The following is a 23,428-nucleotide window of genomic DNA, read 5'->3' on the forward strand; positions in this document are numbered from 1 at the left end:
AGTTTCACAAAAACCAAGGCCTAACTTGACGTGCTCGTGCATGTTTTCCCCCATAGACATCAATGGAGAGAAAGTGTTAGAAAAAAACACCTGTGATCGCAGAATGGCAATCGCTATAACGCAATCCCCATTGATGTCTATTTGGAAAAGAAAGTTACATTAAAACCTAACACCCTAACATAAACCCCTAGTCTAAATACCCCTAATCCACCGCATCCCGACATCGCCGACATTAAATAAAGTGATTAACCCCTAAACCGCTGGTCCCCCACATCGCAAAGACTATAATAAACCTATTAAGCCCTAAACCGCCGGCCCCTCACATCGCAAAGGACTAAACTAAATCTATTAACCCCTAAAACCGCCGGCCCACCACATTGCAAAGACTAAACTAAACTTATTAACGCCGCACCTCCGGCAAGAAGAAAGAAGATGGTCCCGCGATGATGGATTTGCCTGGATGAAGACTTTTCTCCACCTGGAAGAAGATGGATGTTCCGGACTTCAGGAACGGTACAAATGCCCCTTTAGGGGCAATGGGTAGATTAGATTTTTTTATAGTTAGGTCTTTTTTATTTTGTGGGCTTTGGTGGGTGGGGGGTTTTACTGTTCGGGGTTAATTTGTAGGTTTTTTTTTATGTAAAAGAGCAATGCCCTACAAAAGGCCCATTTAAGGGCTATTGGTAGTTTATTCTTAGATTAGGAGGTGTTTTTATTTTGGGGTGGCTTTTTTGTTTTTATAGGGGTATTTATTTTTTTCTGTAATTTTAGATTTTTTTATTTTTGTAATATTAGATTTTTTTATTTTAAGCTAGGATTGTTTTATTTTTGGTAATTTTTAATTTATTTTTTAAGAAGATAGTCGTTTTTTTATTATATGTAATTGGGGTTAACTTAGGGGGTGTTAGGTTAGGGGGCTTTGTGATTAGATTAATACTTTGCGTTGTGGGGGGATGGCAGTTTAAGGGTTAATAAGTTAATTAGGTAGATTGCGTTGTGCGGGGATCGCGGTTTAGGGGTTAATAGGTTAATTAGGTAGATTGCGTTGTGGGGGGATGGCGGTTTAGGGGTTAATAGTTTTAATATGTAGTTTGCAATGTGGGGGTTTGCAGAAAAGGGGTTAATAGTGTAATTAGATACTTTGCGTTTTGGGTGGGTGGCGGATTAGGGTTTTTTAACTTTATTAGGTACTTTGCGATGTTCGGGTTTAGGGATTAGGGGTTAATACATTTTATTTAGTTATTGTGGTGGGGGAATGGCGGTTGACAGGTAGATATTGCGCATGTGTTAGGTGTTTGTTAAGACTTCCAAGAAATTACAGTGCTGATATATTCAGTGCAAGGCTTGCTGCGCATGCCCAGGGCCGCCATCAGGGGGTGAATAGGGTGACTCCTGTCAGGGGCTCAGTGGGCCAGGGACCCATTAGGCAAGCACAACTATTATTTAAAAATAAATAAATTACATTTTGGCAGCCACCAGAGGGCGCTACAGCAGAGGGTGCTACAGCAGAGTGCTATTGAGTGTGGAAAATGTTATTACAAGGAGTAAAGTATTAGCATTTGAGAGGATTTCTGAGTGTGCACTAAACCACTATGCACAGTGTGAGACAGACTTGGCACTTAAGTTTGTACAGTGTATGCCTGAGTCAGACGGCAGATCACTTTCATTTGCAGAGTAGGTAGGACTTACTTAGTAAATGTTTTTTTATTTCTTTGTGCAATTTCAGATTTTAACTTCAGTGTGGTAGTTGTATGGTGGGCCCAGGAGTCAATAAAAACACATTTTTTAGCAATATGCAGCAGTGTATTTATGATTATTTTACAATGTTGTAGAAAATCTATATTTAAAACCATGCAGAAATGTTTCCCCCTCAATACACAAATGGTAGGTGCCCTTTTGGCAGATATTTTTTTTTTATATATATATATATATATATACACACCCTGTTCCAAATTATTATGCAAATTCTATTTCAGTGTCACAAAGATTAAATATTTTTTTTAGTTTAACTCATGGATGGCATTGTGTCTCAGGGCTCTTTTGATCACTGAAAACAATTTCGGACACCTGTGATAATTAGATTGCCAGGTGAGCACAATTAAAGGAAAAACTACTAAAGGAGGGTATTCCACATTATTAAGCAGAGCACCATTTTTAAGCAATATGGGGAAGAAAAAGGATCTCTCTGCTGCCGAAAAGAGTGAAATAGTTCAATGCCTTGGACGAGGTATGAAAACATTATATATTTCACGAAAACTTAAGCGTGATCATCGCACTATTAAGAGATTTGTGGCTGATTCAGAGCACAGACGGGTTCGTGCAGATAAAGGCACATTGAGGAAGATTTCTGCCAGATCCAGGCATCAGATCAAGAGAGCAGCTGCTAAAATACCATTGCATAACAGCAAACAGATATTTGAAGCTGCTGGTGCCTCTGGAGTCCCACGGACATCAAGGTGTAGAGTCCTCCAAAGTCTTGCAACTGTGCATAAACCTTCCATTCAGCCACCACTAACCAATGCTCACAAGCAGAAATGGCTGGCATTGGGAAGAAAAATACATGAAGACTAATTTTCAAACATTCCTGTTCACTGATAAATGCTGTGCAACCCTGAATGGTCCAGATGGATGGAGTAGTGGATGGTTGGTGGACGACCACCCTGTTCCAACAAGGCTGCAACGTCATAAAGGCGGTGGTGGAGTCATGTTTTGGGCCGGAATCATGGGAAGAGAGCTGCTCGGCACCTTTAGGGTCCCCGAAGGTGTAAAGATGACCTCTGCAAAGTATGTGGAGTTCCTGACTGACCACTTCTTTCCCTGGTACAGAAGTTAAAACTATGCTTTCCGTAATAAAATCATCTTCATTGCATGACAATGCACCATCTCATGCTGCAAAGAATACCTCTGCATCAATAGCTGCTATGGGGAGAAAAGGAGAGTAAGTCATGGTGTGGCCTCCATCCTCCCCTGACCTCAATCCTATTGAGGACATTTGGAGCATCCTCAAGCAAAAGATCTATGAGGGTGGGAGGCAGTTTACATCCAAACAGCAGCTCTGGGAGGCTTCTGACATCTTGCAAACAAATTCAAGCAGAAACTGTCCAAAAACTCACAAGTTCAATGGATGCAAGACTTGTGAAGCTGCTATCAAATAAGGGGTCCTATGTTAAAATGTAATGTGACCTGTTAAAATGTTTAAAAAGTTAAAATGTTGTTCAAAGTTTGATTGAAATAGCTTTTGATTTCAGTATATGCTGCAAACACAAACAAATGACAATTTTCAGTTCTTTACAACCTATAAAGTGTTTTTGAAACTTACTGTGCATAATAATTTGGAACAGTGCATTGTAAGTTTTTTATTTTGAAAAAAAAAATACTGTTATTATTAGGAGGTTTGTTCAATAAAATTTGAATTGTACTCTTAATAGTTGATAACATGAGAATTATGCTGACTGTTGTTTACATCAATTATTTAGGTAAATGAGAAAGATATAATTGGCATAATAATTTGAACAGGGTGTATATTTTAATCACATTCCAGTTTACTGCCCCTTTATGCAAGGACTTTCCAGATGCCCAGGAGGCATTAATCTAATATTTTTACATCTGCATAAAATGTTATACTCTCAGGCTAAGATTGCTCAGTGTTTGAAATTAGATAGGTTAACTTAACACTGTTCAGTTTACACTACAGCTGACTTAATTTTGAAATACATACAAACAAGCCTAAATCCTGCATTTAACCAGATTTAATTGGTATGAGATCTAGTGCCCACAGCTTATGGCTCCACCAAGGACCATATAGAGTACAGCATTTTCAAAATCCATAAGTACAGCTGACAGATGGCAACATTTGTACACCAGATTTGAAGTGGTGCTCTTGGTTGGGGAAAATGGGGGGACCCCAAACATATGTCAACCTTTCAAAAGTACTTTTCTTCATCTACCCATTCTGACAGATCAATAATGTACAATTTTGAATTCACAGAAGTATTTTTGTTTGCACATTTACAAATATGATTCTTTAAAAAGGGATCTCTTAATTTCTGCTATTTTTTTTATCATGCATGTCACACATTGTTGATTTATGGGATGGCAATGTGCAGAAATTTTACCTCCTGTGAGTGTTTCTGTGGGTGTCTGTGTTTATGTTTTTGTTTGGTGTCTCTATGAGTGTGTATGTATTTTATTTCTGTTGATCTCTCTGTGAGGGTTTATGTGTCTGTCTTTGTGCATTTTCTGTGGATGTCTCTGTGAGGGTGTGTGTGTATGTATGTATTTGTGTGTTTTTGTGGGTCTCTGTGTGTATGTATTTGTGTGTTTTTGTGGGTGTCTGTGAGTGTGTATGTCTTTGTGTGTTTTCTGAGGCTGTCTCTGTGGGTGTTTCCTTCTTTCTACAGACTTTGAGACTAATGAGACCTTTCTGGAAGTCACCAATCCACCAGTTAACCTTATAATTATTGTTTAGGCAGTTCAGGGCCCTTCCTTTCAGCCACTGAATGATGTTGTCATTATATAGTTGGCATCTTCCTTGACAAAAAGATAATCAGAATTCCATATTTTGTCTTGTAAATCTCCTTTTTTAACAAAACTGTAGTCTACCTCATTACTTGTCAGGGTCAATGTATATAATTGCGGTGTGTCTGTGTCTGAGATTTGTTTGTGTGTTTCTTTGCGTGTCTGCTAGAGTGTCTATATGTGAATCCTTATGTGTGAGTGTGTGTTTCCCGTGTATGAGTGTCTGTCTGTTTCTGTGTTTGCGTTTTACTACCTTTACAACATTTCCAAGTTTGACTACACTTAAGGAATAAAGAGCACATACGTTTTAGTCACTTGGTCAAAAATTGCACATGTCAAGGGGGGGGGGGGGGGGGATTTAAGCAGCTCTCATTCTATTGGCTGATTCATCATCAAATAGAATTAGAGCTGCTTAAATCCTATTGGCTGATTTGAACAGTCATAGGATTTTAGCAGCTCTAATTCCTATTGGCTGATTCAAAATTTTCAGCCAATAGGAATGCAAGGGATGCATTGAAGATTCAGTGTACGGCGCGACACGTATGAAGAGGATGCTCTGCGATGGATGTCTTCAGGATGGACCCGCTCCATGCCGTCGGATCAAGATAGAAGATGCCGCCTGGATGAAGATTGAAGAGGCTGTCTGGATGAAGACTTCTCGCCGCTTGCATGAGGGCTTCGCCGCCGGGATGAAGATGAAGAGGCCGTCTGGATGAGGACTTCTCTGTCGGGATGAAGATCATTCAAGCGGGACTTCAAAAACTGTAAGTGGATCGTCGGGGGTTAGTGTTAGGTTTTTTTTTTTTTCCTAAGACTTTTTATTGAGAATCCATGATACAAAGAGATCAACAATATGAACAAAGAAAAATGCAGTAATAACAGTCAAAAAGTCAATCTTACAGGGAAAAATACAAGATAATTATCATGCATCCTAGATTCTTGTTTTAACCTTTTTCCTAAAACAATAGCAAACTGACAATGACAAAAGTAAGGACATCTCAGTGCTTATCTCTTCATGCACATAAGTTTACCTACAAATGTTATTCAGAGGCTGTACTTATGCTTGAACAGGATCTATCGTTATAACCGGCCAGATGGCCTCTACGCGTTGTTGAGTGGGTTAGGTTGGGGCTCAATAGATTTAGTATAATTTACCCATGTTATTTGTAATTCTATAAATTGTTCCCTTTTATCATGTACAAAGGAGCCATACTCCTCTAGTTCAATCAGATCTGTGACCTTGCTACGCCACATGGCCAGCAAGGGAATCTCTGATGATCTCCAGTTTTGCGCTATCAGGACTTTCAAGCTTTTCGTCATAATTTTTAGCAAAGGTTTGAAATGAGGTTGGGGTAGTTTAAATGATTTATTTAATAACCACACAAGGGGGTCCAATGGGATGCTTGTTTGAAAGATGTGTTCTATTTCTATAATTATTGTTCGCCACAACGAATTTATCTGGGAACACCACCACCACATGTGACTCATGCCACTACCAACATGTCAACATCTCCAGCAGCGATTATTGGTCTGCGAAAAGAGCTTGTGGAGTCTCCTAGGGGTCAAATACCACCCATGTAATATTTTATAGTTGAGTTCTTTAATAGATGCAGACATTGAAACTGACTTGGTATTATGAAAGATATTGTCGCCGTCTGAGGCGTGATGATGACCCCCCAGTTCCCTCTCCCACATCTTTATAGAGAGTGGTAAGTTACCCGGTGGCAACTGGGTAATAATGTTGTTGATATATGAAAGACTATGTTTAACTGGTGGTGTCGACATGTATATTTTCTCAATGTTGGTTAGTGGTCTTAACATGTTTAGGTGTTGTTGATGAGTTGTGATGTAGTGGTACACCTTTCTGTATGTGAACCAATTGCTGGCCCAATTGTGACCTGTTTCTGTAAGTTGTCTTTGGGATTTCGTCTGGTCATTAGTAGTTAGAGTCAGGAGTTGGATGTCAGAATCTTTATATTGTATCCCTAAGCCAGTGGCTAGGGTTAACAAGGAGAACTCATTATTGTGGAGAAGTGATGTTAAGGGGCCTGGGCAGGAAGAGATATATGGGTTCATCCTGTTGGATGAATCCCAGGTTCTCAGAGTTTCCTGAGTGATCGGGTTATCAATTTGTTTAGAGAGTACCTGGAAATCTGGGTTCCAGCACATAGAAGTGAGATTAAAACTATGGCTGAGTGCCTCTTCTAATGAGACCCATCTTTTGTGTTCCCTATGGATCCTCCAATCGAGGATCCTTTGGAGAAATATAGACCTACGATATGAATCAATGTCCGGAACGCCTAGGCCTCCTTGGGATGTGGGGCGGAACATTGTGAGTTTATTTATCCTGGGGGGACGTCTGTTCCAAATGAATGAACTAAACAGCTGCTGCATCTGTGGAATGTATGTGCTAGGGAGTTGGATAGGGAGGGTCTGCATGATGTAAAGCAGTCTTGGGAAGATATTCATTTTAATTGTGTTTATCCTCCCTAACCAGGACAAGCGTTTCCTGGTCCAGGATGAGAGGTCTCGCATTAAGTCAGTTTTTATATTTGAGTAATTCAGTTTGTGCAATAGATCAGGGTTATCTGTTAGGTAGATCCCCAGATATTTTAGTGAACTTTTATTCCATTTAAATGGGCATATTTTAGTCATCAGGTCTTCCATTGAAGGGTCGATGGCTACCCCTAGCATCTCAGATTTATTTTGATTAATTTATATTTAGAAAGGTTATGAAATGTCTCCAGTTCCTCAAGTAGATGGGGAATTGATTCCACTGGTGACACCAAGGTAAATAGGATATCGTCTGCGAAAAGTGACAATTTGTAATCTTCCCCCCCCCCCACCCTCAGGCCCTGGATTTTGTTATTGGATCTGATTTTGGTAGCTAAAGATTAAATGAGGCAAGTGAAAAGCAAGGGGGATAAGGGACAACCCTGCCTAGTACCATTTGTAATCTGAAATGAGGGTGAGAGGACTCCGTTGAGGGCAATTCTGGCACTAGGTTTGTTATATAACGCAAAGATCTTATTTAATATTTTATCGCCAAATCCATAGGCCCGCAATGTTGCTTCTAGAAAAGGCCATCCGACTCTGTTGAAGGCCTTTTCAGCGTCAGTGGAAATCCAGAGAGAAGGGATACGATTTGTCTTAGCATACCACAGCAAGTGCAAGTTACGCACGGTGTTGTCTCTTGCCTCTCGGTATGGTACGAAGCCAACTTGGTCACGATGTATAATAGTAGGCAATATTAAATTGAGTCTATTAGCAATGATTTTAGCGAAAATCTTTATATCTGAATTCAGAAGGGAGATCGGTCTATAATTAGAGATAGATAGGGGAGATTTGTTTGGCTTTGGGATTAATGTGACGTTGGCTTGCAAGGCCAGAGTGGGAAAGGGCTTATCTTGTTCTATGCTTTGGAAGTATGCCAGGAGGTGTGGAATCAGTATATCTCTGAAGGTTGTGTAGTAGGTGTTACTAAATCCGTCTGGGCCTGGAGATTTACCCGTTTTGAGTGATTTTATGGCTAGTTTAATCTCTTCAGTCGATATTGGGGCGTCTAAGTTAGTCCTCTGTTCGTCACTAATTTGGGGCAAGTGGAGCTGTGTCAGATAACCCTGAATGACCGCCTGTGCTGGAGGATGAACGTCTGCAGATAAGTTATATAATGAGTGATAGTAGAGCCTAAAGCTATCTGCTATGTCTTTTGATGAGTGCCAGTCTTTCCCTTTCTCGTCTTTAATGTGTAGGATATATCTACTGAGAGTTTTTCTTCTGAGCTGCCTGGCTAAGAATCTGCCTTGTTTGTTAGCGCCTTCAAAATAAGTCTTTTTAAGGAAGAGAGCATTGCGTTTAGCCTCTTTCCCCAAATAACAGTTAAGCTGTAATCATTTATGCTCTAAACTGTCTAGGAGAGATCGGTCCTTCGGGAATAATTTGTGTATTTCTTGGACTTTATTTAAGTCAGTGAGTAAAGAAGTTAAATAGTGTTGTTGTTGTTTCGATCTAGCTGCCTTTAGAGCAATTAGCTCACCTCTAAGAACGCACTTATGGGCATTCCATATGTGTTGCTGACATACATCTGGGGTATTATTTATCTCGAAGTAATCTTCGATAACCTTAGTTAGGTGTATCCGTATCAATGGATCCTTTAAAAGGGACTCATCTAATCTCCAAGATTGTGATTGTGTGGTATCTATAGGAAGACTAAATGTGCAGCTGACCATAGCATGGTCAGAACACGTTATGGGGTGTATTTCAGAGTGATGCGCGTGCGCTAAACTATTAACATCTGTGAGTATGTAGTCTATTCTAGAATAGTTTTGGTGTGGGTGTGAGTAAAACGTGAAATCCCTTTCACATGGGTGGTGGAGTCTCCAGACATCGTGTATGGCTAGTGTAGTTAACTTGGACTTAATTAGTTTCAGGGTCTTGGCGGGGATGGCTGATTTGCCAGCCGAACAGTCTAGTGGTGGATCTAGGGCAGTGTTGAGATCCCCACCAACGACCAAACCACCCCTCGAGGACTCTAGGAGTTTATTGCAGAGCTGTTGAAAGAAATTGGGGGCGTCTAGACTAGGGGCATATACGTTAGCTAAGGTTATGGGCTTGCGATTCAACAGCCCGGAAATAAGTAAGTACCTACCCTCTATCTATTGAGGTCACCTGGAAAGGAAAATTCTTATTAATCATTGTGCATACACCGTTATGTTTAGAGTTATTGGAGGAGAAATATGCTGTCCCAAATTTCTTAAAGGAAGCGCAGGGCTCCCTTCCCTTTTTAAAGTGGGTCTCCTGCAGCATCACAATATCGCATTTAAGTCTTTTATAATCTTTAAAAGCAATGGCTCTCTTTTGCGGGATATTGAGCCCCTTTACATTGTGGGAGAGTAATTTAAAATGAAACTTATCCATCGACATTAAAGTATTTCTGTATATATAACATTACAAATAGCACGCACAATTCTATTTTGCACATCAGGGTAGATTTGAACATTGTCCTGTAGACAGCAAGAGACATCGCATAAACAATATATATAAACATATTAAAGTAAAACAAACATAAACAATACACTAATCCAACATAGAGTGTATTTGCAAAACTATACACCTTGTTTGGGGAGTAACTGGTGTTGCGTATAGCTCTGAATCAATAACTATATAATATGTAGGAGTTTCAGGTGGGAACCTGTGGAAAGGGGAAGGGTATGGAAGGATGAGAGAGGGGGAGGGGTATGGAGAGGGAAGGAGAGGGAGATATGGAGGGAGGGGGGAGACATCGGGGAGGAAAGATAGGGGTTGTAAAGGACGTGATCACATCATCATTATTACCTAGCGTTATCATTACCTAGTCTCAACATAGCTGATATAACAAATATTAAGCTTTGTTTTGGCAAGTGTTCATGAGACTAGTCCGGGTACCTATGAAGAGAGGCTATAAATGAAAAGATAAAAGGCAGGCAGCAACATACAACGGGGCCACAACAGTGAAAGTCTCAAGAACAAACTCACGATTGTTTTGGCAAAATTTGAGTTCTTACCCCACTACCTACGACCAGGAACAGTACAGGTGGATATAGGCCAAGGGAGACTCCCTGACACAACCAGATGTCTACAGCAGTAGGGAATTTGTGGCCTGGCATCTATTGCCAGATAGTATAATTATTAAGGGTCCTGAGGTCGTGGTGGGCCTGGGGTGACACTGTCCATCTTCCTTCTCTTGGGTTGGACTTTATTCCATTGGGAACGTTGCTCCTTGGGTGGGTCTTTAATTTTATCTATGGGTCTTGCAGCAGTTTCAAGGACATCTTCATCTGGAGGTTCAATGGTAATGTTCAGTTTCTTGGACACGTTGTCTAGGTCTTGAAAAGTTTTATAGATGATCTGTGAGCCATTGTGATTAATGATCAGGCTGAATGGGAATCCACAGCGGTATCTAATGTTATGATCTTGCAGGGCTTTAGTAAGAAACCTGACTTCTCTCCTCCTCTGGATGGTTTGTGGGCAAAGGTCCTGAAAAATTTGTATGGTGTGGTCCTTAAAACTTATAGATCTTCTGGATCTCGCCGCTTGCCAAATTTCTTCTTTAGTAGTGAATCTCAAGAATCTGAGAATCACGTCTCTGGGTGGAGCAGGGGGCTTAGATGGAGGTCTCAGAGCTCTGTGGATCCGTTCAATTTCATAATTTAGTAGTGGAGGTGCTCTGGGGTTTAAGAGGTGTAACAGGTCTGTAACATAAGATTTTAGTTGCTCTGTTGAGACTTCTTCAGGTATACCTCTGATCCTAAGGTTGTTTCTTCTCCCACGGTTATCCAGGTCTTCAAGTTTTTCCTGTAAGGTATGCACCATTGAGTCATGTATGGAGAGTTGTTGGGAATTGGTGCTGACCATGGAGTTGAGCGCCTCCTGACCCTCTTCAATATAATCAAGTCTGGAGCTCATATCATTCAAGTCCTTTTTCAGGTCTCTCATTTCACCTTTTATAAAGGACTTCAATGACTCGAAATCTGATTTAGAGGGGAGATCTGCAATTTGTGATGGTAGAGTCAATAATGATTTATATTGCGAGGGGGTATATTCTATTAACATCTCTGTAGAAGGTTGTTCTTGTGAATGAGGGGATTCTGCTGGACTGGAGTCTGATGGTTGAAAAAAGGAAGACACTGATGGCGTGGTTGCTGCCATTTTGTTGCCTTTATCTGGTTTTGGCCCTTTGCGTTGTGACATCCTTTTCTGCTTGGGGTGGTCAGTGTAGGATCCCTAAAGCCCCACACCTCTCCAAAAGGAATTATTTGAAAAAGTTCTTTTTTGGTCTATGATAGATCCAGACCTTTTAAATTTGGAGTGACTCTATGTGGAGAAGCGTGACTTCTTTTCTTTAGATGTCTGGGTTAATCAGGCCTCAGTCTAGCGGCAAGTTTTATGGCTGTTTTTAGGAGATAGATCAGCCTGTTGCGTGTATAATGCAGGTTGGCAGCTTTAGTATGATAACACAGTGTTGCTTTGTTATTTGTAGTTTTAACCTCCAGAAAGGCTGTTGGTTTGGGAAGCTGTGTATAGGGTTTCAAGCTGTTGTGTGTTTTCCCCTGCATGCAGCCTAGCCAAGATAAATTATTTGAGAAATTTCTATTTTGGTCTATGGTAGACACAGATCCATTAAATATAAAGTGACTCTGTATAAAGAGATGTGTCTCCTTTTCCTATGATGTCTGGATCTGTTAGGCCTCTGTCTGGCGGCAAATTTTATGGCTGCTGAGAAGATACAGTTCCTCTAGCTACTTGTAAAATGTGGGTTAGCAGCTTTAGTTAGGTAGCCCAGTATCGCTTTGTTGTTAGTAAGTTATGCCCCAGATAAAGCCGTTTGTTTATGAAGCTATTTATGTGTGTCAGGCCTTTGTGGATTCGTCTCCTGCATATAGCTTAGCAGGTGTAATGAGCTCTCTCCCTCTCAGCCCCCTTTATGGTGTAATGCCCGCAGATGTATATTACTACATTACCGGTGACCTGGAGGAGTGTTCTCATTGCGACTGGAGCTTTTACTGCTTCTATCAGCTCTTAGTGTTTTCCAGGTTGTCAGCGCGCCACGTGGAGGCGGCGTGTATGGATCATCAGCGGGCGCCTTTATCCACCGGGAGATGAATGAAGTCAGCCCACAGATACCGTCCACCAAAATCGGAGGCCGGAGTCTGTTGTAAGCACTCCGTGGATGGTGCTGAGTAAGGTTTGACTGAGGGGAGCACCGGTGACTGAGGGCAGAGAGTGATCCGGTCCAAGATGGTGACCGGACTTTAGTGACGCTCTGGAGCTTGTTGTGTTCGGGTGGAGAGGGGAGAGTGAGGAAGGTAGATAATGGATCAGGGTTGCCCCTTGGTTGGTAGGAGCCGTCAAAGGTGTGATTAGGTGCCAGGTTGGGTCCCCACCATGTCAGCTCCTGTTATGTGAGCGGCAACAGCTCCGGAGCTTCACAGGAAAGCAGCCATGTCCCAGCAAGGCCTGGCTCCGCCCCCCAGTGTTAGGTTTTTTAAGGGTTTTTTTGGGTGGGTTTTATTTTTAGATTAGGGTTTGGGCAGTAAAAGAGCTGAATGCCCTTCTAAGGGCAATGCCCATCCAAATGCCCTTTTCAGGGCAATGGGTAGCTTAGGTTTTTTAGATAGTTTTTTTTTATTTTGTGGGTTTGGGGGGTGGGCGGTTTGTAATGTTAGTGGGGGTTTGTATTTTTTTTTCATAAACAGAGCTGATTTCTTTAGGGCAATGCCCTACAAAAGGCCCTTGTAAGTGCCATTGGTAGTTTGTTCTAGATTAGGTTTTTTATTTTGGGGTGTTTTTTTTTTTAATGGGTATTAGAATAGGAATAATTTGTATTATTTTTGATAATTTGTTTGTTATTTTGTGTAATGTATTTTTTTAGGGGGTGTTTGTTTTTCTTTTGTAGGAAAAGAGCTATTATCTTTAGGGCAATGCCCTACAAAAGACCCTTTTAAGGGCCCCCCAAAAGGTCCTTTTAAGGGCCCATGGTAGTTTGGGGATGGGGGTTTGTATACTGTTAGGGGGTGTTTGGTTTTTTTTGTAGCAAAAGAGCTGTTTAACTTAGAGCAATGCCCTACAAAAGGCCCTTTTAAGGTGCCCCCAAAAGACCCTTTTAAGGGTAGTTTATTTTAGATTAGGCTTTTTTATTTTGGGGTGTTTTTTTATTAAAGAGTATTAGAATAGGAATAATTTTTATTTTATTTTTGGATAATTTCGTTTGTGTTTTTTTGTAATGGTAGGTTTTTTAATTTTTTGTAATTTTAGGTTTTAGTGTAAGGTAGCTTAGGATTTGATTTTTTTTGACAGGTAAGTTTGTATTTATTTTAATTAGGTAGTTAGTAAATAGTTAATACCTATTTACTAACTAGTCTACCTAGTTAAAATAAATACAAACTTACCTGTGAAATAAAAAAAAAAACTAAGCTAGCTACAATATAACTATTAGTTATATTGTAGCTAGCTTAGGTTTTATTTCACAGGTAAGTATGTATTTAGTTTTAAATAGGTATTATTTAGTTAATAACTGTAACTTCATTTTGCTATATTTTAATTATGTTAAAGTTAGGGGGTGTTAGGGTTAGGGTTACGTTAGGGTTGTTGCGATGTGGGGGGCTGGCGGTTTAGTGGTTAATAGGTTTATTTAGTTAATAATTGTAAGTTTAATTTAGCTCAATATTAATTATGTTAAAGTTAGGGGCTGTTAGGGTTAGGGTTACGTTAAGGTTAGGGTTACGTTAGGGTTAGGGGTTAATAGTTTAATTTAGGTTGTTGCTATGTGGGGGGCTGGCGGTTTTGGGGTTTATAGGTTTATTTAGAGGCAGTGATGTGGGAGGCCAGAGGTTTAGGGTTTAATAGCTTTATTTAGTTGCAGCGATGTCGGGGAGCGGCAGAATAGGGGTTAATATATTTATGATAGTGTGGGCGATGTTGGGGTGCAATGGAATAGGGGTTAATAACTTCAGTATAGTGGCGGCGATATCGGGAGCAGCAGATTAGGGGTTAATACTTTTATTTAGGTGGCAGCGATATCGGGAGCAGCAGATTAGGGTTTAATAACTGTAGGCAGGCGTCGGCGATGTTGGGGGCAGCAGATTAGGGGTGTTTAGATGTGGGGTTTATGTTAGGGTGTTAGGTTTAAACCGTATTTTATTTTTCCACATAGACATCAATGGGGCTGCGTTACAGAGCTTTTCTTTCCGCGATAGCAGGTGTTAGGTTTTTTTCTGACCCACTCTCCCTATTGAAGATTATGGGGAAAGCGTGCATGAGCAAGTCAAATCAGCGCTTGTTTTTGGTGCGGTATGGAGCTTAAAAACCCTATATCACCCACACAAGCCTGGTTTTTTAAAACTTGTAATGGCAGTGCTATAGGGGATTAAATAACGCCACTTTTGTTGCGTTCGTTAATTTCCCTATAGCGCTCAAAACTCATAATCTAGCTGAAAGTGTGGTGAGGTGAAAAAGGGGTAAAATTTCTCAATTTTTGCTGCGTAAGTTCTTACGCTGAATATGTGATACTGACTTGCGATGCCGGTTCTATGTTAGTTTATGGGAGTAAAAACAGAGGCCAACGGGTAAAATATATGCGCTGCATTTGTATGTGGCGCGGTATATGTGATCTCTACATCCGTCTAAAAATAGCCGATGCCGGCTTTTGCGAGCGACACCGTATATGTAATCTCGCCCCAGTTAATTTACAGCATATACAAAAATTCAGTCATGATTCTTTACTCCAGCACTGTATTGTATTTGGTATTTGGAGTGCATTTATGTGAATTTATTCATGCAAGTACAGTATGCATTGTCAGCACATTTCTTCCAAATAGGATTTCCACAGAAGCTAGAGTTTTCTGACCTTACACAAAAAACACTGCTGACTCTGTAAACCTGTTAACACAGGTTAAATCCAAATGATCTAATGCCTGGAATTTTGTGTATTTTTCACTGTTCCTCATAGCTTTTAAGGATGTATTCCTTTACAACTAACCTTTATAAGCTACACCGGAAATTCCTTGATCAATTAGGACTGGACTTTCCGTTTGTACCTCTTTAAACATTTTTATGTAGCGGTAATTTGCAAAGTAAGTGACATTATTTATAGCACCGAAAATATAGAGATAAAAATTCAAAAATAAAATGTGGCTACTCACAGAGACTGGCACATAATTAATGACAGGTACCAATAGCAGAATTCACTTAGCACTCTAATTATGCAAAAGCTTGATTATCAGGGAAGCTAATTCATGGTGCTTGCCAATCTGTGCCTGTCTAGGCATATGAGCAAGGTACTGATCTCAGAGTGTAAAAACAAACAAAAAATCCTGAGGAACTTTATACTGCAAAGTGTGTTAAAATAGAATGCAATGGCTGTGCAGACCAGACATACTATTGATTTTATACTCAGTATTTGCTGACTGCGGCAGTGAGCGCATGCGTGCTATTTAGTGTAATTTTCAAGTTTATTTTAGGCATGTTGTAATGTAATATTTCTGACAGCGGCAGTGAGCGCATGCGTGCACTGTGTCTGTTTATTGTAGGTGTGGTCTTCAAAGTGACGTAAGTAGGAAAACGTAACACAGTCAGAAAAAAGAACAGAACACTGATGGGAGGGAATAGAACCTGAGACAGGCAATAGTATGATGAGAGCACATTTAACAGTTTCCTCCCCAGACATATCCATGTGAGTAATAGGAATCTTGTCACTAGCCTCAGATGTAAGCACAATCACAAAACTAGGAGCTGTGTATATACTAAAAACCTATACTAATATAGGTGATATCTTTAATGTTTATCTAATTTTCCTGGTCATAGTAAATTATAAGACATGTTTATAGATCAACATAGTAGTAGTATTGATGTAAAACATATGGTGTACTCTAAATAAACTCTGTTGAGAGAACCACTGTGTGTTGCTATTCTGCATATATATAGTCAGATCACAGATTTAATAAATAAATATTTCTCCCCCTCTCTGTGTGTGACCGTGTGTGAATAAGTATGTGTGTGAGAGAGAGTTATTGTGTGTATATGAGAGAGTATGTGTGTGTGATTGTGTTAGTATGAGTGTGTGGGAGTGTCTGTGAGTGTGTGTAAGAGTGTATAAGTGAGAGTTTCTGTAAATGACTGTATGTGTATATGAGCGTGGGAGTGAGTGGGAATTTGTGTTAGTGAGTTTGTGTTTATGAGTGTGAGACAATGGGGCATATGTATCAAGCTCTGAATGGAGCTTGATACCCCGTGTTTCTGGCGAGCCTGCAGGCTCGCCAGAAACAGCAGTTATGAAGCAGTGGTCACAAAGACCGCTGCTCCATAACCTGTCCGCCTGCTCTGAGCAGGCGGACAGACATCGCCGGAAATCAACCCGATCGAGTACGATCGGGTTGATTGACACCCCCTGCTGGCGGCCCATTGGCCGCGAGTCTGCAGGGGGCGGCGTTGCACCAGCAGCTCTTGTGAGCTGCTGGTGCAATGCTGAATACGGCGAGCCTATTGCTCGCCGTATTCATCGATGTCTGTCGGACCTGATCCGCTCTGTCGAATCAGGTCCGACAGACATTGATAACTAGAGGCCTATATGTGTGAGAGTATGTTTTAGAGAAGTTGTGACAGTACAGCAGCTGGACATTCCTCAGGTTGCAACCCTGTTTTCATGTCACTTTATTTTCTGCTCATAGTTCCACATTTCCGTTTGAAAAAAATATACAATATGTGACTATCATTTTCTTTAAAAAAAAATATATTACTAATTTCTGTGAATCAATTTGGACATCTTATACATGTTAGATAATAAACTGCTGTTAATTTATTTTAATTTTATATTTTTAGTGAATGCACCAAAAGATATCACACAAATATTTAACAACCTGGGTAAATTCTAGATATTGCAACGTGGGAGGTCAAACAACAGCAAGTAGGTATGTTTGTGCATATGTGTGTGTGTATTCTATAAATATATGTGTGTGTGTGTGTATTCTATAAACATATGTGTGTGTGTGTATTCTATAAACATATGTGTGTGTGTGTGCATATATGGGAGTGTAAGTATATAAGCGGGAGAGGGGATGAGGGGGATGGAGAGGGTGAGAGGGAGGGGAAGAGTGTGAGAGGTAGAGTGTGAAAGAGTAGGAGAGGGAGAGAGAGGAGAGGAGGCAGAGGAAGAGAGAGGGGAGGTATGTGAGAGAGTACAGTATAGAAGAAAGGAGGAGAGTTTAAAACATAGGAGGGAAGTGTGTGAGAGAGAGGAGAATGTGTGAGAGACAGATTAAGGAGAGTGTGTGATTGAGAGAAGAAGAGTGAGTAAGAGAGAGGAGAGGAAAGACAGGACAGGAAGATTGTGTGAGAGAGGTGGGGAATGTAAGAAAGAGGGGGAGAGTGTGAGAAAGAGAGAGTGGTAGAGTGTGAGGTGGAGAGTAAGAGGAGCGAGTTTGTGTAAGAGAGGGAGATATAGATAGATAGATAGATAGATAGATAGATAGATAGATAGATAGATAGATAGATAGATAGATAGATAGATAGATTTACTGCCATTCCAGACAATTCCAAGATTACTGACTAATAGAATACACTGCCAGTAAAAATGCTAAAATAAATGGTGGGGTAGTGGGCGGGCAGTGGGTAGGATCAGAAGTGGCTAGTAGCTAAGTACTTAACATTTTGAGCCCTAAAAAAAAGCGAATATAGCAATGAGTGAGTCACTCTAATATTTTTTGTTTCCCAATACATATAAAAGTTGTATTTACACTATACTGTAGTCTATTAAGTGTGCAATAACATTATGTCTAAAAAAACAATATGCATACCTTAATTAAAAAATACTTTATTGCTAAAAAATGCTAACCATCATCTGAGCCTTTAGTTTGTCATAATCTTTTTGCTGGTGGTGTTTATATATAGGTGTATTTATATGTATATGCATGTGTGTATATATATATATATATATATATATACACAGTATATATATATATATATATATATATATAAACGTATATATTTTTTATATATATATATATATATATACAGGGAGTGCAGAATTATTAGGCGAATTAGTATTTTGACCACATCATCCTCTTTATGCATGTTGTCTTACTCCAAGCTGTATAGGCTCAAAAGCCTACTACCAATTAAGCATATTAGGTTATGTGCATCTCTGTAATGAGAAGGGGTGTGGTCTAATGACATCAACACCCTATATCAGGTGTGCATAATTATTAGGCAACTTCCTTTCCTTTGGCAAAATGGGTCAAAAGAAGCACTTGACAGGCTCAGAAAAGTCAAAAATAGTGAGATATCTTGCAGAGGGATGCAGCACTCTTAAAATTGCAAAGCTTCTGAAGCGTGATCATCGAACAATCAAGCGTTTCATTCAAAATAGTCAACAGGGTCGCAAGAAGCGTGTGGAAAAACCAAGGTGCAAAATAACTGCCCATGAACTGAGAAAAGTCAAGCGTGCAGCTGCCAAGATGCCACTTGCCACCAGTTTGGCCATATTTCAGAGCTGCAACATCACTGGAGTGCCCAAAAGCACAAGGTGTGCAATACTCAGAGACATGGCCAAGGTAAGAAAGGCTGAAAGACGACCACCACTGAACAAGACACACAAGCTGAAACGTCAAGACTGGGCCAAGAAATATCTCAAGACTGATTTTTCTAAGGTTTTATGGACTGATGAAATGAGAGTGAGTCTTGATGGGCCAGATGGATGGGCCCGTGGCTGGATTGGTAAAGGGCAGAGAGCTCCAGTCCGACTCAGACGCCAGCAAGGTGGAGGTGGAGTACTGGTTTGGGCTGGTATCATCAAAGATGAGCTTGTGGGGCCTTTTCGGGTTGAGGATGGAGTCAAGCTCAACTCCCAGTCCTACTGCCAGTTTCTGGAAGACACCTTCTTCAAGCAGTGGTACAGGAAGAAGTCTGCATCCTTCAAGAAAAACATGATTTTCATGCAGGACAATGCTCCATCACACGCGTCCAAGTACTCCACAGCGTGGCTGGCAAGAAAGGGTATAAAAGAAGAAAATCTAATGACATGGCCTCCTTGTTCACCTGATCTGAACCCCATTGAGAACCTGTGGTCCATCATCAAATGTGAGATTTACAAGGAGGGAAAACAGTACACCTCTCTGAACAGTGTCTGGGAGGCTGTGGTTGCTGCTGCATGCAATGTTGATGGTGAACAGATCAAAACACTGACAGAATCCATGGATGGCAGGCTTTTGAGTGTCCTTGCAAAGAAATGTGGCTATATTGGTCACTGATTTGTTTTTGTTTTGTTTTTGAATGTCAGAAATGTATATTTGTGAATGTTGAGATGTTATATTGGTTTCACTGGTAAAAATAAGTAATTGAAATGGGTATATATTTGTTTTTTGTTAAGTTGCCTAATAATTATGCACAGTAATAGTCACCTGCACACACAGATATCCCCCTAAAATAGCTATAACTAAAAACAAACTAAAAACTACTTCCAAAACTATTCAGCTTTGATATTAATGAGAATACAACTTGCCTAATAATTCTGCACTCCCTGTATATATATATATATATATATATATATATATATATATATATATATATATATATATATATATATATATATATATATATATATATATATATATATATATACTTTAATTCTAGCCCTAACATTTTACTTCAGGTCTCAAGTATTACTAATTTTTTTAGAGCTGTTATGTGTTGCACTCAAGTGCCACACATAACTCGCATCTTGTAATATGAGAGGTGTTTAATGCGATCACACTATCCACTGAAAGTTTAGGGTAAGCTAAAAAGATATCAGCCATGCTGAACATTCTCTGATAATTCTGTTTTACCATGGAATTGTAACACTAGATTGTGCGGGAGTGTTATAATGATAGCAGACTCTGCGCTATTAATGGTGTTGTAATCTACTTCATTGTATTGTAATCTTGAAAATACATGGAAGATAAGCTAACAAAACTCAGTAAATCCCTGTTTAGGATATAATATGTAGATCTGGATTGTTCAGTTTTACACCTGTTTATCAATTGCTTATAGGTTTAGATAGTGTGAGTAAATGTATTAAAAAATTGGCAGTTCTGTGGGGAGTGGGACAATCTGTGAATGGAAATTATTAAAATGTATTGTTATTGGAGTTATTAAGTGTTGAAAAAAGGTACTTTTCACTTTCTCTAAATGAATAGCAAAACATTGTTGCAGCAATCTTTATGAAATTTGGCTTTCCTAATAGACTCCATTTATGTATATGGCTGAGATATAAAGGTTTTATACATTATGCTCAGTATCAGCATTTGCAAGCACAGGATCATAGGTATTGTAGTCCCAGGTGTTGGTCTGTATGGTGCTGGAGTCTGGAAGGCAGTGGGTACCGGAAGCACTACCCTGTTACCTGTCAGATTCCACACACAACAGGTACATCCACACATACAACACAACATACATACATGTACTACACTCACACACATTACATGTAAACACATATATACACAGTAAACACTATACAGTGTGCACACACATGCAAACTGCACACACATCAAAAATATTTTTACAATAAAAATGGCAAGAATTTTGTTAATGACAGGAATTACCTTCCGAATCAAACTTCACGAAGCATTGGCATTCAGAAATTAAACTCCACAGCCCACACTATTGAATTATATAATATTGTAGAAAAAAGTGTTAGAATTTTATATATAAAATGTAATAAAAATTGTTCAGATTGTCAATCACAAATGTTTAATTATGTATAATGAAAACAAACTTTTCAGGATACTTTAATATTTTATTTTGTTAGCTTTTCCTGTATTTTTTTCCACTGTCTATAGGGTCTGGAGTGTATACAGTTAAACTCAAAGCACTGACCTTGACCCTCATACATGCTTGGTTTTTATGGTTCCTGTATGTGCAGGAGCATATAGATATAGATAGATAGATTGAGAGATAGAGAGAGAGATAGAGAGATAGATAGATAGATAGAGAGAGAGAGAGAGAGAGAGAGAGATAGATAGATAGATAGATAGATAGATAGATAGATAGATAGATAGATAGATAGATAGATACAGGACTTGAAATTTCGAGTGGTCCACTAGTCCTGGACGACTTAAAAATTGCAGCGGAAGACTTGGAAATTGGACTTTTTCCTATCTTTAACATTGAGTGGACTAATAGCTTTTTCCATCTGGGCAAGTAGCTTTCAACCCCTGACTAGTAAACACCATAGTGATATTTTTCCACCCCTGTATATATATATTATATATATATATATATATATATATATATATATATATATATATATATATATATACTAGCTGTTGCCCGTGTGGATTTTGTGATTTGTAAAAAATAGCGAAATACTCAACCACTCGCAACGACATGTGCCCTCACGTGTGTGCGCGTACGAGTTGCACACTCGTTGACATGAAGATCTTGAGTTTTCATTAATTCTCGGTTTTTATCATAATCGAAATACCAATTTTCATGTCTGTAACATCTTTGGTTTTTGAGATATAGGTATCCTCATAAATCACCTTAAGTGGATGTTTGGGAAATGGTAAAATATGTGTTTCTATATTTTTAAAGGAGAATGTAAATACCATTTCTTTCTAATGGCACGATGAGTCCACGGATCATCTAATTACTATTGGGAATATCACTCCTGCCCAGCAGGAGGCGGCAAAGAGCACCACAGCAAAGCTGTTGAATATCACCTCCCTTCACTCCAACCCCAGTCATTCCCTTTGCCTACGTTAGAGCAAGGAAGTGGTAAAGTTAGGTGTTAGTAAAAGAGTCTTCAAGCAAGATTTTATTATTTTTTAAGTAGTGCAAGATTGTGCTGCTTTGTACTAGGGTGTAGCCGTAGTCCATATCAGTCTCTTCAGTAGAGCAGTGGTGGCTTTAGAGCAATGGGAAATTGTGGAACATAATTCTCACTGCGCCTCCCATGTAGTTTATGCTGCCCTAACTCTGAAAGCCTACTCAGTCTTTATCTCTTTTTTCCACAGGTCCATGTGAGGGAGAGGACCTCTCAAACCTGGGAGCTGCCTTGCTGCCTGTCAGATTTATGAGGTAAGTGCTGACTTTATTTTTTCTGGGACTAGTAAAATAAAAAGGACACTGTATTCAAAATAAGAGACGCATAAATTCTCCTATATATTAGAGGGGACTTATGTAGGCAGTGTATTATGGCAGGCACTGGGGCTGAGGAGGTTAAATAAGGCTCAATTTATTGTGGTTTCACTGCTCCCGGCAGCTTGACTTTAAAATATGCCGACCGGGAGATTCATTTTTAGACGTCCACGATGGGCGGAGCTATCTGAGGCGGCAGTTTGTGTTGCACGCCACTTTTTCATTCACTTTCCGGTGACCGGAGGGAATTTGTTGTGATAAGATAGCAGTCTCAGTCAGCATAACGCATGTTAAACAAAGGGCATGCGTTTCTAGGACCGGACAGCGTTTCACTTTCTGCAGACCGAGATCCGGATCTTTTGCTGAGGGGAATTGTAGCCGGTGTAAGCAGGGCATGTAGGCACCTCAGCAAAGTTAAGCTGAGGTGTAGAGGTGTTTCAACAGTACTTGTGTAGCTCTATTTATTCCTTACTACAAAAGAAAAAGAAAAAAGAAAAAAGTTAAGTTTTAAAATTTAAAGAGACAGTAACGTTTTTTCTGTTTTAATTTTTATTGTAAAATGTAAACCTTTTATTTGGAAGTTTGATCCATTGCGAGTCAGAATGGACTAAGAGGCCCTGCAAAATGTCACTTGTTCTTTGTGTTTTGATGCCAATGTGGAAGCAACAATCCCTTTCTGTTCCTCATGTATTGAGAGAACTTTAAATTATAGGGATAGACTTTTTTCTGAGCCAAAATTGTCTAGGCGGATGCTGTTCAGGAGTCTAATGACAATGGTCAATATATGCCGCAGCTTTCTCCTCAAGCGTTCCAACTTTTACAGGCCCATTTATCAAGCTCCGTATGGAGCTTGACGGGCCATGTTTCTGGCGAGAAACACAACTTATGAAGCAGCGGTCTAAAGACCGCTGCTCCATAACCCTGTCCGCCTGCTCAGAATCGCCAGAAATCAACCCGATCGAATACGATCGGGTTGATTGACACCTCCCTGCTGGCTGCCGATTGGCCGCGAGTCAGCAGGGGGCGGCGTTGCACCAGCAGCTCTTGTGAGCTGCTGGTGCAATGTTAAATGCGGAGAGTGTATTGCTCTCCGAATTTAGTGAGTTCTTGCGGACCTGATCCGCAGTGTCGGATCAGGTCTGCAAGCCCTTTGATAAATTGGGGCCTTGGAGTTAAAGATCTTTCCTCCCAGGGGCAGGTTTCTGCTTTCAAGATCATCTGTAGACCAGACAAAAAGAGAGGCGTTCTTACACTGTGTACA

This window comes from Bombina bombina, chromosome 5, assembly GCF_027579735.1.
Source record: "Bombina bombina isolate aBomBom1 chromosome 5, aBomBom1.pri, whole genome shotgun sequence".
Lineage (NCBI taxonomy): Eukaryota > Metazoa > Chordata > Amphibia > Anura > Bombinatoridae > Bombina > Bombina bombina.